The sequence below is a fragment of the Paroedura picta genome, chromosome 3 (genome assembly GCF_049243985.1).
Source record: "Paroedura picta isolate Pp20150507F chromosome 3, Ppicta_v3.0, whole genome shotgun sequence".
NCBI lineage: Eukaryota > Metazoa > Chordata > Lepidosauria > Squamata > Gekkonidae > Paroedura > Paroedura picta.
The window spans coordinates 123,491,515-123,509,271 of record NC_135371.1 but is presented as its reverse complement, the minus strand read 5'-3'; positions in this window follow the sequence as shown (position 1 = coordinate 123,509,271).

Sequence of the window (17,757 nt, the reverse complement as noted above, 5' to 3'; positions counted from 1 at the left end):
AGCGTTATTCTGCAGAGGAAGCTGGCTCTTTTGTCTCCTGTTTCATCTGCACAACAACCCTGTGCAGTAGGCCTCAAGTCTTTAAATTCAACAACAACCTGTGTGGGAAGCCTTAAATGTTTCTTCTCTACCACAACCCTGTCCAAAGTAGCCCTTTCTGCCTGGGGAGCTGATCTTTATACTCTGCAGGTGAGCTGTAATTCCAGGAGCTCTCCAGGCCACACCTGTAGGTTGGCTACCCCTGGGTTGGAAATATTCCTGGAGGTTTGGAGGTGGGACTTCAAAATCGTACAATGCCTCAGAGTCCAGCCTTCAAATGAGCCATTTTTGCCTGCAGTTAGTAGGGAGTGGTGCAGGAGTGTCCCTCCTGGCCTATGGGTTATGGCCAGCCCTTATCAGCAACTGTTTGTATTCTGGGGCACAGACAGGCAGACCAGCATCAGTCCTGTGAGTCTGGAAAGTGCAGGAAGATCTAAATAGATATTTACAGCCTGAAACTAAATAGAGAACAAGTAAATGTCTGGAGACACATCGTTACTGAAATAGTAACTGGCAAATAACCTTGCCCTGGCAAATAAAAAAACAGTCTTAAAAACCTTACTAAGGTCAAGACTGCTGTGCACAGACAGTCTTCCTCTTAGGGTTGCCAGTTTCCCTGTGAGGCTCGCTACCCCACCTCCCTCATGGGGAGTCTGCCATGGGGAAAGAAGGGGAAGACGATTGGAAAATGCTTTGAGACACCTGAGGCCTGCTGGGTCACTGCGGCCCATTCCCAGTTCTCTCAGATCTCTCACAACCCTACATACCTCACAGGTTGACTATTGTGGAGAGACAAATGGAAAAGGTGTTTGTAAACCGCTTTGAGACTCCTTTGGATAGTAAGCAATAGGGTACAAAAATCCGTTCTTCTAAGGACCAACCATGAAAGAAGCATGTGGGCACATAACATTTTACCAACAGTGAAAATATGGGAGACAGAAGGAACAGGGTGGACACACCTGTGTACTATGACTACCCTATGTGTATTAGGGCAGAGGGGCATTTCAGTGAATGTGGCCTAATTCACACAAGATGGGAAATGACACAGAACTGGGGGGAATTGGTTGCCTTGTAATCTTCCCCTAAGAAGAGTCTCCAGTTTGATTTTCCCTTCACATATCTGAACACATGGCTCATCTGTAACCACTATGCCACAATTCCCAAAGGCCAGTCCTCTCTCACAATCAATGAACATTCCACACCACAGGTTCTTGACACCCATATCTCCACACCCATGGCCTCATTTGCCACCATGCCACCACAACCTCCCACACAACACACATGACAACCCCATGCCCTTACAGACTGGACAACTCCTCCCCTTCCTCTTCCCACTGCCAAGCTCTAGCGCCCGTTGTATTCTTGGAGACAACGGGCTTTGCCCCTAGTTATTAATAAAACTGTAATGGTACTGTTTTGGTACCGTTTTATCTTTGTTGCTGTATTATTAATTTTGCTATTAATTTATCGCCTCAAGGAGATCTCTGGAAAGAAGGAATATATAGTTTTTATGCAATGAAATAGATGCCAGTTGTTCAACAAGGTGAAAGTGGTCTTATGGGAAATCTTGGACCCCTCTGACACCTTTGATGCCATTAAGCATAGTCTCCTCCTGGAGCATCAAGCTAGGATGGTCTTGGAAGAACCGGATTTATACTGGTATTTCTCTGTTCTTGAAAGCAGATTCCAGAAATTGGTGCTGAAGAATCCCTTGGCCACTGGCATATGGAGTACCTCAAAGAGCAGTTCTGCCCCTTTTGTTTTTTAATATCTAGATAAAGCTTGTTTGGAGAGATTAGTCAGAAGTCTGGGGCACAGTGCCACCAGTGTGCTGATGATACACAACTCTCCTGGCCATGGATGCGTGCCTCATTCTTGCCACTCTTGAGGAATCCTATCTGACTTCATTCTCTGACACTGACTTGAACAGCAGCCCTCTTCAGTATCTGTCAAAGGACAACTTATGACTATGTTGAGACAATTTAATGTATATGCACTTTACTTGATTGTTTCCTAAGCTGAGATATTGTGGGGTTGTGTTTAATAAGCCAGTTTAATTCATGAAATTTAACAGGCAGGGCATGCCTTTGTCCATCTGGGATCCAAAGCACCCTTTGTGATTTACACTTGCAGTAGAATATAACATTATATTGTGTGTGCATTGGCTATTTATAGCATCGTGTGTATTTTCATATATTTTACTGATGGGCAACCCCCTTTAAAATCAGATTGGAAATTCACTTTGAATCATAGCTTAGTGGCCCACATTTTGGTCCTTAAACTTTGCATTTTGAATATAGCCACTACTTTCCATAGACACCCCATCCTCGCATGTAGCACCTGTAGGCCACCAAGATGGCTTCAGGGGTTGTGTTGGGGGAAAGGAAGCCTGCTTATGTGCCTGCCCTCCATCCCCTCAGCCTAGCAGCTGTGGAGGTGTGAAATGCTGACACACCAGCTGCCAGGACCATTTATATCTTTGAGATTGCTCTCCCAGGACAATAATGGATGTTGGACAAATGCTGATGGGGAGCTAAAAGTGCTATTACTCATTATTGAAACTTTGCATTGCTCTCTGGCCAGTGCTAAAACTGTAAAATCGGCAGCCAATGGGCAAGCTCCCCCTAACCTCTGCCACAGAACTAAAAGCTTTCGGAAGGCAAACAGAAGTGCTATCAATCTTATGGGGCTGACAGTCAACATTTGTCAGAGTAACATTTAAGGCTTGGTTTAATCTCTTCCTTTCGGAGAGTTCATCATAACAAATAACTGGGTGGCTTAACCTTGGCCGGCAAATCTCCCTTTCCCACTCCAGCTGGAAAGAGAAAATGGCCCTTGATAGGACCACTGGTCCGTTAGTTTGTCAGGCTTCGGAGCTGTGTGGTCTTAGACACCCTCCTAAATGGATCTAGCGCCTGCCTGTGTTTACATGTTCTGCCTATTATTGGGATAATGCCTGGCCCCAAAGATTTTAAAACTTTGCATGCATGTGTGTGCAGCCGTCCATTAATCTTTCTTCACACTGGGGAGCAAAGGAAACTATTTACACTGTGGATGTTATAGGGGATTGTTCTTGCATTAACACTTCATTTGGGAGTGGTAAATCTGTTCATTATAATGAATTAGTGATTCAAGCCTTGTCAGACAACTTGTCCTGAGATGGCTCCCATCCCAGAAGCTCATCCCTGAGTAAATATTCTTATCCCCACAATAACCTCCAAAACCTTTAAGAAACTGAAGCAATGTCCGAAGTGTCCATGAAAAGGCATTTGATTGTTGGGGATTAAATGTATAGTATTGTAGATCTTAAACAAGAATGCATTTAAACCAAAAAGTCCTGACCTTCCTGTTCTACCACAGGAGATTTGTGAGCTATCTCTGAAGACTGCTGAGTGTGCTACGGGAAAGACCAACACACTGGTTGCAATACTAAGATTATTTTCCTGGTTGTATACCATGATAAACCAGATGGCCAAAGATAGATCTCAGAATGTATGCAATCTCTCAAAATGTAAGCAAATATGTCTGGTTAAGACTTGGATGGCAGACCATCAAGGAAGACTCATGTTATTAAGTAGAGACAGGCTATGGCAAACCATCTCTGTTTGTCTCTTGCCTTCAAAATCCTGAAGAGTTGCCATAAGTTGGCTGAAACTTATTTTTACATCTCTAAAACACACAGAATAATATTGAACTGACTTCTGAGAACTCCTGCTTAGAATTCTTCCCATTGTCTGATCAGAATGATTTAGCCCTACCTCTAGCTCTACCTGTGTCAAACATGTGGGGTGGAGATTGTCAAAGAGTTCTCTTCCTTCTCTTTGAGAGCAGCACTAATGATACTAAAATTGAATTCAAAAGAGCTTTGTGTGTTATAGTTTGGACTCCATGCATTTAAAAGACCTCCAGTGCGAAAGACTTGAGAGATGTATGTGGGAGAATGCTTTCCTGTTTAAGCCTTTTCTGAGAACATGTGTTCATCACACAGATGCCGATGCAAGACTTTCTTTAAACTTCCTCACATTTGCCTAATTCTTTACCATCTTCCCCTTCTCTTCTACTTTCTTTTATTTCTGTAATCACTTGCCAGTAGGTTTTCTGATCTTCAGGTGGGCCCTAGAGATCATATGGAATTTATTTGTTATGTGATTTTGATGCCACCCTTCCCAAAGGCTCAAGATAATTTACATCACGTAAAGTGCATTTGAATAAAATAAATAACCATATATGTCAATTAAATGTAAGTAAATTTTAAAAGAGTATTTAAAATTGTTTAAAATGACATATTGCAGCATTATCCTTCAAAACACAGAGCATTCTGATCTTTCACAAAAAGTGTGGTGGGGATAAAGTTCTACAGTGGAATGTTCCTATGTAAACTTGATGTTCCTGAATGCGCTTTCATGTGCGAGTATAAGCAGCTAGGCTAGTTTCATTGATTGTCTATAGACCTCAGCCATAGGCCCAGTTGAACAACTTTGTCTTGCAGGCCCTGTGGAGCTCCTTTCATAGAATCATAGCATAAAAGAGTTGGAAGGAACTCCTGGGTCATCTAGTCCTGCACTATGCAGGACATTCACAACTAGGGTTGTGCAAGGGGCCCCCAATTCGGTTAGATTTGGGTTCAGATTTGGCTGATTCGGACCAATTTGGGTTCGTCTGAATCAATTCAGGTCTATCCGAATCGATTCGGAGCCAATGAAAGTCAATGGTGCCATTCACTTGCATTGGAAATCCTTCCCCCGACTTTTCCAGGGGCTGGGGGGAGGGGTGTAAATTGCACCCCTAAAACATCTCAGGGAGCTCAGGGAGGGTCTTCCCTGAATCCCCTGCAAGTTTCAAGAAGATTGGACCAATCCTAGGGGCTCCCAAAAAGGGTACCCCAGCCATTCCATAGGATATAATGAGATGTGGATTCTCTGTTCTGAACTTGATTCCTCATAGACTTCTACGGAGAATGGTTTTTGGGAGCCCCTAGGATAGGACCCCCTGGTGCAATCTTCGTGAAACGTGCAAGGCTCCCTGCAATTCTAGGGGCTCTCAAATATGGAGCCTAATTTCAGAACTGGCTCCAATGATGGGGAAAAAAACAATTTCAGCAGGTTAATTAACCAGGAAATTGGCAATAGGATTATACTCTGCTGAGGTACCTCCCCAAGCTGCACGTCCAAATCTCCGGACATTTCCAAACAGAGAGCTGACATCCCTGCTTCTGGTGTCATCACCGTTGCCTCTGGCTTCCTGTCTGCCATTGCTGCTTGAACTGTTCCTTGTTGGGGCTGCAGCCTCCCAGGGATTCCTGTGCAGCCAGATGAGTTCCAGTTTGGGCCCCAGTTGACACCAGTTCTTCACACAGCTGTACAGGTGGATGTTTCAGCCTGTCTACTGACAACAGTTAATCTTGATGTGTCATGTGTATGTCGTGTGTGTATGTGTGTGTGTGTATGTGTGTACAGCCTGATAGATGAGACCAGTGGTCCATCTAGTGCAGCATACTATTTTGCACATCAGCCAACAATAGTCCTGGAGGGCCAAACAAATATGGCATGGAGACCAAGGGCCATCCCTCCTGCCACTTCCCAGCACTGAAATCAAGATCTTTTCTGTGTCTTGTTAGGGAGGCACCCTTCAGTCACCATGGCTAGTAGTCACTGCTGGATCTCTCTCCTCCCTGAATCTGCCTAACCCTTTTGAAAGCTAACTATTGTCATGGCCATCACTGTTTCCCCAGCAGTTATTCCCAGATAATAATTTTATTTTTGTATTTCACCCTTACAGGGTGGGAAACATGGAATATTAAAACAATAAATATAATAAATTACATATTATATATTACATGATATAAAGTAAATACTAATTAAATTATAATTAGATTTAGGTTTTTAAATCATTTAAAAGCCGCCTACTCTTTACAATTTTGTAAAACTTGTTCAATAAAGAAGTGTTTCATTTTTCATGTCCTGAACTTATTTTCCAACATTTACATGGGGTGCCCCCGGGCTGGAAATACATTCTCTACCTCATGCATAATTTTATAAGCCTCTATGATGTTTTCACTTAGACCATTTACGCACTGGATGTTTCATACCAGGCGACAGGCTGTAGTTTTAGTCATGGCAGGTTGACCCACCTCTTCCTGCATCCACACAGGGGAGCATTTTGCCTGGTGCACCTTGTCTGCCCCCCAATTTTAGCTCCTGCATGGGAGCTGCGGCAATGAAGTTCCCAGTGCGTAAACGGTGTAAGTGGTCTTTTTCTAGACAGAAAAGTCACAGATTCTCCAGCCTTTACTCATAGTAATAATCCTGGTTGCCCTCCTTTCTCCTTTTACCAGTGCTGCAGTGTCCTTTCTAAGATAATGTGACCAGAAGGAGAGGGAACATGATTGCTGTCTTTAAGTATTTGAAAGGTTGTCACTTGGAGGAGGACAGGGAAATGTTCCTGTTGGCAGCAGAGGATAGGAACTGCAGCGATGGATTTAAAGTACACGGGGAACGGTACTGGCTAGATGGGGGGGGGGGATTTCACAGTCAGAGTAGTTCAGCAGGCTGCCTAAGGAGGTGGTCAACTCCCCCTCACTGGTGGTCTTTAAGCAGTGGCTAGACCAGTAGTTCTCAACCTTCCTAATGCCGCAACCCTTTAATATAGTTCCACATGTTGTGGTGACCCCCAACCATAAAATTATGCAAGTGTTCTTTCACAGAAATTAAGCCCAAACTGACCAATGGTGTGAAGATCCATTGTTCATGATTGTATATAAATTGGTTTTTTCCCCAGGGTTTCTCAGTTCAGCTCTGCCTTTTGTCCCACCATGCCGATCTCACTCTTTTCCACTGCTCCAGACAGATGTACGCTCTATCTCGATCTACCCTGCAAGGCTGTTGTGTAGATGGCACTCCACCTAGCCAAGCTGCTAGCCCTGCCACTACCCTGTGAAAGGGTCTTTGGCCCCCAAAGGGGTCCCAACCCCCAGGTTGAGAACCACTGGGCTAGACAGGTATTTATCATGGATGCTCTGGGATGATCCTGCATTGAGCAGGGGGCTGGACTAGATGGCCTGTATGACCCCTTCCAACTCTATGATTCTATTCTAGAACTGCACATAATTTCCAAATGGGGTCACACAACTGCTTACACAATATTGGCCATTTATTTTCAGTATCTTTCTTAATCATTCCTATCACACAGCTTGCCTTTTTCACTGCTGCCATATACTGGTTCAACATTTTCATCAAGCTTTGCACAACAACCCCAAGATCTCTTTCAGTCTCAGCCAGTTCAGGCCCATCAACATATATTAAAAATTAGGGATTTGGGGGGGGAGGGGGCAGGGTCCAGTATGCCTCAACTGACACCCACATTGAACTTCATTTGCCCCATGTTTGTCTACCTAGAGAGATCCTTCTGTAGGTCTTCACAATCCTAAGTAATCTGGCTTCTGCAAACTTGACTATTACACTGCTCAGCCCCAATTCCAACTCATTTATGACCAAATTAACTGCTCACTTCCCTTAATTGCAAGACTATCAATTTCTTTCTACTCACTGCTTCCTGCCATTTAACCAACTTTTCATCCGTGAAAGGATTGGCCCTCTTTTCCGGTGATTGCTAAATTTACTCAGGAGTCTTGTTACCTTGTCACCAGGAAAGACAGGGCGTACAATATATTTCTGTACTCTGGAGGATAAAGACCCAGGCAAACTTTTCAAAGGATTTTTCCCCCACCTCCATGGGCTGACTTGTAGGGTTTCTGACTTGCATGGATCAGTTTTTAACAGACTCTGCAATAAGTTGAAAAGAAACAGTTGGGATCAGATGCAAAACCTGGTGAACTGAGGGATCTGCACATGCCAATCAGCAGGCACACATCAACCTCAACCTGGCACAGCATGGCTGAAAGTCAGTTCCGTCTGCAGAGAGATTAAAAAGATGTTTTCCTAATGCCAGGTGGTTTCTGATATGCCAATAGCGACAGAGCCAAGAGGAATTTGCACACAGTTCTTCACACACAGTCTTCTTCAGGTGTCATTCCTATGACTGTGTTCTTTTACCTGTGGTTAACCATGAAATAAGTGCTCAAAACAGGGACTCAACATTTCTTAGTAACCAGTGGTTCCAATGAAGCTAAAAATTAGTGTTGGACTGAACGTATGCCGTACCATGCTGCATAAGTGAAGATGTGTCGATGCCAGAAGGTGATCAGCCTTTGGAAGGGGATGCTAGGAGCAATCATCATTCTATATTAGATGCCTTTATTTTTTAAAAATGAGGGCAAGAATCATCAGCATGCTCCAGAATATTTTCTGTGAAATTCAGAAGTGCACATCTAAATGCCATCGAAATATAAGGAAAATAAGAATTCAGTTCTGTACACAGTCTCAGTACGTTCAGTCAGGCAAGCTGAAAATTTTGACATGATCACCAGTGTAATTTCTCTCAGTTGCACATGAAGTGAGCTCTTGGCTGGATCACCTCAGTGGCTATTATCAAAAAGTGTCTCAACAACCTGATAAAATCTTTCTTCTTCTCTTTGTACCTGTATAGTCAGCAATGCATCCTTCAAAGCAACTGTTCCTGTCCAGTAGCTCAGGAAACTCAGGTTCCCTGCAGTCATGCAGCAGCAGTAAAGGTAAAGGTAAAGGTATCTCCTGTGCAAGCACCGGGTCATGTCTGACCCTTGGGGTGACGCCCTCCAGCGTTTTCATGGCAGACTCAATACGGGGTGGCTTGCCAGTGCCTTCCCCATCAGCAGCAGTAGGGAATAGCTTTTTTAAAAGGAGAGTCCAAATGGGCTTGGAAGTCACCACAAGGAGAGGAAGGTCTCCTGCCTGCCCCACAAGCCATTTTCTCCCACAGAAAGATGATTCATGCTTGTGTATATATAAAGGGCTGTTATGTTGCAACTGATTTGTGGTGATTCTGTGGGGTTTTCAAGGCGAGAGGCATTCACAAGTGGTTTGCCATTGACTGCCTCTGTGTCTTCCTTGGTGGTCTCCCAGCCAAATTCTAGCCAGGGCCAGCCCTGCTAAGCTTCTGAGATCTGATAAGATCAGGCTAGCCTGAGTCATCTAGCATCACTGGATGGAGGGGGGTGTTATTATTCCCCCATTTTGACTGCCCCGGGGCAGACGTAAGATGCTCTGAATTGCTGACTCAGTTTGACAAGAAACATGTTCCAAGTAAAATCATAGTGAAATTGAAAGCACTAGAATTCGAATGAACAAAGTTCCATGCCTGGTCACAGCCAAAGAGTTTGATTGTAAGAAATTTGCACTAAGAACCAAAGGACTTCAGTTCTGTACCAAGCAACAGTTGTAGTTGTATACAGAGGGAAAGCTCTGAAAATTACATAGGCCAGATGTGGCCAGTTGTACCAGGGTAGTGCAAAGGGTTCCAATCTGAAGCTGAGTATGTGATGCTGAGTCATTGTGGTGTAGTGGTTAAGAAGTGCAGTGGGCTCTAATCTGGAGAACTGGGTTTGATTCCCCCCTCCTTCACATGCAGTCAACTGAGTGACCCTGGGCCAGTCACAATTCCTCTCAGAACTCCCTCAGTCCCATCTACCTCACAAGGTGTCTGTGGTGGGAAGAGGAAAGGAAGGTGATTGCAAACCAATTTGGGACTCCTTCAGGCAGTGAAAAGCGGGTTACAAAAAAAAAGTCCTTCTTCTTGAGAACCAGCATGGTTTATTGGTTAAGAATGGCAGAATCTAATCTGGAGAACCAGGTTTGATCCCCCACTCCTCCACATACAGCCATCTGGGTGACTTTGAGCTAGTCACAGTTCTCTTGCAGAACAGTTCTCTGTGACCTCTCTCAGCCCCACTTACCTCAGCGGGTGTCTGTTGTGGTGAGGACAGGAAAGTGTTTGTAAAGCACAGGTAGTGAAAAATGGGGTATAAAAAACTCCACCTCTTCTTCTCCTCATGCCTTGGCAGGTGCTGCTTCTGGTCTCATGAGCCTGGAAGTACAGCCTGTACTACACTGAAGAAACAGGCAAGTGACATGGTACTGTAAAAAGACCTGTGACTATCAGGCTTTTCATCTTTATGGTGTAGCTAGCCCAACTCCTATTGCCTATGCTACAGGACTGCAGTCCATAATGTAAACCATATTTTACCAACCGATAGTAAAGTTATCGCTGCCTACGAAGGATATCAAAAACTGTTCACCTTTGTTGGAGAGCATCTTTGGATTAATGGGAACTATAAATGTGCCAAGCGTTATTCCGTCTGCACATTTGGAAGTGCCCTATTTCCCCTGGTAACAAGACTGTGAGATTTTACAGAGCACGCAGTCTGAAAAATTGATATCAGTGTCTGCATTGGGTTCTCTGGAGAGCAACCCTTTGAGGAATCTATTGGAAAACAAAGGGCTAGGGTGTGGGGAGCTGCAGAGGGAGCTGGCTAGGGAAGATGAGTCTGTTAATGGAAATATTGATTGTCTCAGAGGTTCAGTGCTGCCAACCCCCATGCACATATGGTACCAGTTTTATTGATATATGAATAAGATTAAACATGACACCTGTGTCAAGTGATTCCCTAGGTACCATTTAACTAACACTTAAAGCAGCTGCTTTTGAAGGATTACCTTCAGGCGCAGGCCACCCAAGCAGAACAATATCATCACCATAAGTACTTTCCCAGTTGTCGACAAATGGGAATTCTTGCCTTAGAGCAGCAATAATTACGTTGTATTAGGCAAAGCCAAACAAAGAAGGCATTTGGGGCCTGGGTTCTCCTTCTTTGCATCAAGGCTACAAAGGCTGCAGAATGGTTTGGCCACTGAATGGTCGAGGGGGCTAGGAATTGAAACACTGCAAATCTAGTGCCCTCTCTTCCTGCTGGCCTCTATCTGCACAGTTGGGAGCAAAAGAGACCATCTTTCTCCTTATAACCACCGAAGTGCAGTAAGATCTTCGAATCAATATCTGCTCAGGGTCCCTGACCCAAAGGAGGTGAAATTGGAATGCGGTCCCAGGAGAGATCAGGGCCTGGGGGACTTAAATTGGTTCCACAGGGCTTGTAAGACAGAGCTATTCCACCAGGCTTATGGTCGAAGCCTAAAATAACACCACCCTATAAAGGCTGGCCTCACCATTAGAGGAGGAGAGTTGGAAGACCCATCCATTTACCAAAAATCCCCCTATCTGGGAATATTAACTGGGGGCATTAGTAATATTGCTCTCCTCTGCAGCCAATGGAAACAGCATCCTGCCCTCCTCCTAATGACAACCTTTCAAATACTTAAAGAGGGCTATCATGTCCACTCTCAACCTCCTTTTCCAGTTGTGTCATTGGTTTGAGATACGTGTCCAGTGCCTTGGTAATCAACTGTGTTCTTCAGCAAACAGTTCACTACTTGATCACTGTTGCCACTGAATGTTGTAGACTAGCTAAGTTACAAAAAGGAAGGGTATCGAGCTCTGTAGTGTGTCACTGATACCAGTACCACATCCAGCAATGACTTCCGGGTGCGTGAGGGTGTACAAGTACATGTCCACGTGTGTTCAAACCAGTTTCAAACGGTGCCTGCCAACCAAGAAAGCTTAGAAACCATTGATTCTGTGAAAAGCTCTCTGGTAAGGGACACTTGGCAATCTCACAAAAGTAAGTAGTTCTTTGAGGGAAACTTTGACATTTAACCAGTTTCAGATGAGTTTCAAATCTGTTCAATGCAGTATGTGGTTTAAGTGTATGTGTGACAAATAAACTCCAGATAAACAGTTAATGTTTTCTTGTTTGCCAATATTTTCCAGATATTTGAGGTCTATATTTCACACTAAATGATATTTTATTTCAGTAACTGTCTTTGAACAGTATGTTATTGTTGGTATGCAATGATACACACGACTGTATCAATAACCCACAAGACTGTGGGTTAGATCCAGCATTCTTCTTCATTCAGTCTCATCGTTCTCCTTACCCCTGTTGCACTCCCCTTTCATCCCTGAATGATGGCCAGCATAGCCTTTTTGGTGGTCAAATAGGTCAGTCTTTTCCCTTATTTACTATTAGAAGAGCAGGCAGGCTTTAACTCCATATCTGTATTCTCCACATTTTCTCTGTTAAGGGGACACTTTCCACAGTGCCTTGTCTGTCACGGGTTCCCCGCAGCAGACATTATGAGACACTATTGCGCCTTTCACTATCACCATTATGTACAATGAGTGTGCCTGACAAATACTCAGCATATCACTGAGGATGTATATTGCAACAATAAGATCAGTAAGTCTCGATACTTTGGCTCTCAGGAGAACATGACTGCCACTCTTGACTTTCTGATTCAGGAACCCCTAATTTCCCCTGAGAATAATTTGAAGGCCACCCAGTATATCATCTTTTAATGTCTTCCATGGTTGTAATACAATGTGCTATTTAATATATGGCAGTAGTTGATACATGAGGTATAAACTCAGAACAAACAGATTTATTGTAGCATAAGTTGTTGTGGACTACAGGTAGCTCCCTCTGATGAAAGAAGTGCTATCCTCAGTTGGCAGTTATACATTTGCATATATGCATGAGTAGAAAAGAATATATTAAACAGGCTGATCAAAATACCACGAAATGCTAAAGTAGGTCTGTGAAATTTTAATGTAACACCCAAGGGGTATACAAGATACAGAACAGATATAATGATATTATTTCCCTAGAATCCTTGGATGGATCACAATCCATGGTAATTAGAACCTAACAATTTTTGATAGAGAAACATGGGGCACTAACTAGTACTCCACAGTTGATGGCTTTTAAGATTCCAGATAGGAAACCTTCCCAAAGCAAAACAACCAAGATGTACCAACATGTCTAAAGTTTTCAGATTTGACTAGCAGTTTGATATGAAACCTTACTCAGATTTTGAAGGGGTAAAATTGGAAAACCAACTGAATTATTCATTTCAGCTCCAGCCCTGTGCCAATTGAAATCAGCCTACACTCACTTGAATAATATGCTTCACCATAAGCATGAGCGTTCTTTACTCACAGAAATCCCTACAGACTGTGGTGTTACTTGGGGAGGGGGGGAGCAGAATAAAACCTACATATTCTGAGACATTTCTGATTCTAAAATTTTTGTTTCCTAGAAACCATTTTAAAGCCCAGAAGTTTTCTTCAGTGAGTTTTCAATCCCAAAAGTTTGGTGGAGAAATTCTTTGAAAGAAACTTCTTCCTCTTGCCCAAGATTGAAAGCTGAAGATGCCAGCATGTGTGCAATCATGAAAAACTTTCCTCCCGTTGAAAGCCAATGTGGTGTAGTGCTTAAGAGATGTGGATTCTAATTTCGAGAACTGGGCTTGATTCCCCACTACTCCACATGCAGCCAGCTGGGTGACCATGGACCAGTCACAGTTCGATTGGGGTTGTTCTCACAGAGCAGGTCTAGAGAGCTCTCTCAGCCCCACTTACCTCACAGGGTGTCTGTTGTGGGAGAGAAAAGGAAATGTGTTTGTAAACTGCTTTCAGGTAGTGAAAAGTAGGGTATTTTTTTAAAACTCTTTTTCTTCTTCTTTCAGTTCAGGTTACCTTTAATGACTACCAGGACTTGAGCAATCCCATCTGGCTCCAAATTCCACCAGTGTCACTGCTATGGCTTGATTAGCCTTGCCTGCATGCAAAGTTGCACCAAATCACCTTCCCTCTCCCCATGTGGGCTAGCACTCCATTTTCAGCTGATGTTACCAGACACCAAAGAAGTCTCCTCCCCCACTGCTGACTCAGTGAGCAATTGATAGGGGTGAAGTTCCATCCAGACATGTTATCCCTACTTGTGCTGGAGCAACCAGAAACATTACTGCCATTCCTAAGGCTGATAGTGCACTTACTTTGTTTATTCCATTGTGGATCCTGCTGAATTCAGATTGATTTGAACTCGGGTCTTCCTCTATCCCCCCTCCCCATTGAAACAGACAGTGTTCTGCACTCGATTGTGGAATATGGGGGGGGGGGGGAGCCAAGCACAGCAGGAGCCTCTTTCTTTCTTTTCTTGAATGAGGGGTGGTGGTGGAGAGGATTGGAGACAAGTGGGGGAGAGCCAAATCTCTGCTGAGAGAAGTTAGGAGCACAGTCACTTTAAGGGAAGCTCTGCAACCGGACTTTGAACTGATGTCCTGGCCAATCAGGGAAGACATCTTTGTTACAGCTTTGGAAACAGGAGGCAGAGTTAATTCAGGGCCATTCCTCACTCGTTCAAAATTGCACAAAGGTTGCAAATTGAAATAGCTGTTTTGCTGTTATGCACAACGTCGTTGACAATCTGCAACACTCCTGAAACCGATCCGCAAAAAGCGCTTCGTTGTAGTGTTTTCAGGGAAATCCCAAAAAGTGGATTCACCCTCCAGAAAGTGCTACACTCTTGCAACCAATCAGCAACACTAGCGAAAAAGTTCTGTGTGTTACCATTGTTGCGGTTTCTACAAAGTCCCGCCCCCTAGCTCTCTCCTCTGATCTTCCGGTGACACAATCGCCATTTTTTTTTCTCGGAGCGAGCGGAGATCAACGCACTGGCGAGCCTTTGTTTACCCAGCGAGGCTTCCCCAGATGCTGTCCCTCCCCAGAGCTGTTTAAAGTCACCAAGCACGAAGCAACACACAGCCCCGTTTGCTGGTTTATTTTCCCTTTATTTTTCACTCTATTTTTGGCTGAAAATCGCGCCCGTGCGGGGGGGGTATTTTTTTTTCACTCGGGGGGAGCGTGGCAACAATGAAACGGCAGCTCAAACACCACTTGCTAGCTAGATGGGTCTCTCCGTTGCAACAAATCAACGCAGATTCGTTGCATCGTGTGTGTTTTTTAATTTTTTTAAACCTTCCTTAAAGGGAAAGGGGCTTTTTGGGAGCATGTTAACAGCCGCCCATTGGCTGTTTGATAGCCAGGGGCGGGACAAAGCTCAGTAATACCGCTTCCTGGCTAGCGATTTTTGCCGAGACCGGAAACCTGTGGGAAACGATAGAAACGCAACTGGTTTCCACTACAAAGGCAGGTATGCATAACAACGAATTCCACTATTTAAAATGGCGTTTTTTCATTCTGCAACCAATTTGCTACATAGATCCTGGTGCGGAATGGCCCTCAGTTTTTGAAATATTGAGGCTTATATCCACTCCAGGGTATCGCGAGGGAAAGGTTGGGTTACCACACATGAATCATGCTTGTTGAAGAAGCAAAATTTAAAGGGCCTAAATCAAAATGCAAATCGATTTCAGTGTAGATGGGAGGGATTCATTCAAACTGGGACTAGTAAAAAGCCCCATGCAGACCACACCCTAGTCAGGACCCAACTGATCCTTGAGGACCATGGTACATTCCATATTCCCATCCTAAACAGACAACGTGGACAAAGCAGAAAATAATTCATGTCCAAGACACTGAAAGGAGTTCATGAAATTCCTGCTGAGTTCCAAAGCCAGCTTGGTGTTGTGGTTACAACTGGCGGCATCTAATCTGGTTTGATTTCCTGCTCCTTCACATGCAGCTACCTGAGTGACCATGGGCTAGTCACAGCTCTGTTAGTGCTGTTCTCACAGAATGGTCCTGTCAGAACTTAACCCCCACATACCTGGCAAGGTGTATGTTGTGGGGAGAGGAAGGGAAGGTGATTGTAAGCTGCTTTGAGGCAGAGTAGTGAAAAGAGGGGTACAAACACCAACTCTTCTATTGTCTTGTTGCTTTTGCTAGTGTATCTGGATAGACAACTGCACAGGGAAAAACCAGCCACCAGAAGACAGTGGTGAGACTATTCTCTGCCCCCATCCTCCTGAGCAGGCTGCACAAGGCATCTAGCTTGGCCTCTTCAAAATCTCAAGGTCCAGTCTGAGTGGACAGAGGCACAAATGTACCCTTCCCTATTGAAACTGGACTGGACTGGAACTGGATGATGGATTTATTTATTTATTTACAATATCAAAAGGGGGTGTGGAAAGGGACAGTAGGTAGGAGGGCTCCTGTAAAGCCAGCAACCCAGCAGCCAAACTCAACCAGTCAGGCCAGCATAGTGCTGTAGTGCCTGGCCAGCCAGCCTCCCAGGCGGGCAGGAGGCCTGGAAGCAGGGAGCAAGAGTGTCAGGGCTGACGCTGTGCCTGTGGAGCTGGCTGGCCTCCTCCCTCCCCAGCTGGCCTTTCTGATGGTTCTTCCTCCTCTGTACCTGGAAGCAGCATGTAGGAGGAGTAGACAGAGTATGGGAGCGGAGAAGATCTGCAGTTGGCCCTTCTCCCTATTGAGTGCATGTCTCCCACTGAGGACCAATCATGGCAGGTTTTACCAAGTGCATCATCCACACACAAATGAGGTATTATTAGGGCTACGGATTATTATAGTATGACATGTATGTGAGATCCCTAAGATTGTCTGGCAGCCAAGAGATTTTCAGAGATGGTCTGCCACTGCCTGCATCATGGCTGTGGTATTTTTTGGAGGTCACCCTTCCAAGTGCTACTCAGAACTGACCCTGCTTAGCTTCCCAGATCTGACAGGATCGGGCTTGCCTGGGCTATCAAGATCAAGTAGTATGATAGAACAGGGGGCCTAAATTGTCTTTTGGAATATGTCACCCTTGGGCTGCTATCATACATCTGCCATCCATTGTAGAATCAAGAGCAGACCTGCCCCCTAGTTCATTACTGGTGATGCAGTATGAATAGGTTCATGTAGCGGCAGCACCTCTTCCATCACTGTCCTCTCAAGCAGACTGTTCTTCTTTGATCTACTCTTGCTGTGCTTCTCTTGCATGCTGATGCAGAGAATCTCAGTGAAATCAGGTTTATAAGGCATCCTTTGCTGATGTCAAAACTGACACACACTGAAGATGAGCAATGATCTGTGAGCCTGAACTGTCCTCAGCCTTTGAGGATGGTATTTATAATTCAGTGATGTCTGAAGAGCACAGTAAGATAACCCTCATGTCTTTCCATCTCTTTGAAAGTTTTTGTTGTCCACAGCTGGGAATAAATGCATGGCTAGTGTGCCTTGCATGATGTTTTCCTCTTACCATGTTTTCTGCCTTGTCTTCATTGACAAACTGTCTCTGGCAGAGACTCATCCTAAACAACGAAGCATATAGTTACATAATATGAGGGTGTTGGATACCTTGAAAAGAGGCGCCAGGCACAATGCTCATTCCATATTTTCTTTCCTGGAAATAAACTAGCAAAGACTGTCTCACGAAGAGAAGAAAGATATCTATTAGTTTCCCATATCTGGTGGCACAATATATGTTTGTGTCCAGCCACATTTGATGCAGGTATGTCAGTTATCCTGAGAGCTGGCTTCAGTGGGACTGCAAGCCTGAGGAAGTTGGATGATAATGTCAGCTCATTGTACTGTAGCAAAAAAGACACTTTTAATATTAGGAATTCTTTAGATTTTTTAAAAGTATTATAGTATCCTTATGAATGCCTAGGGACAATAACACATGGAATATAGTATGCCGTTTTACTTACTCAAAATTAATATCATGGATCTCAAAGGAGTACTGGAAAAGATAACATAATGGATAATGTGAATGATTTGTTTTTTTTAATGTTTACCACCCTCAGAAAGAATTTAAAACAAAACAAAAAAAAACTTGTGGTAGCTAGTCTACAGACTAGTGTATAAAATATTTCCAAATATCTAAAATTATGTTCCTGTGCAATTGTCATCTATATGTCATAGGTTCAAATGTTGTATCATCAATCCATTGGATTACTGGAGGTGGGTATTTCTCTCTCCTGTGTTGTAAAG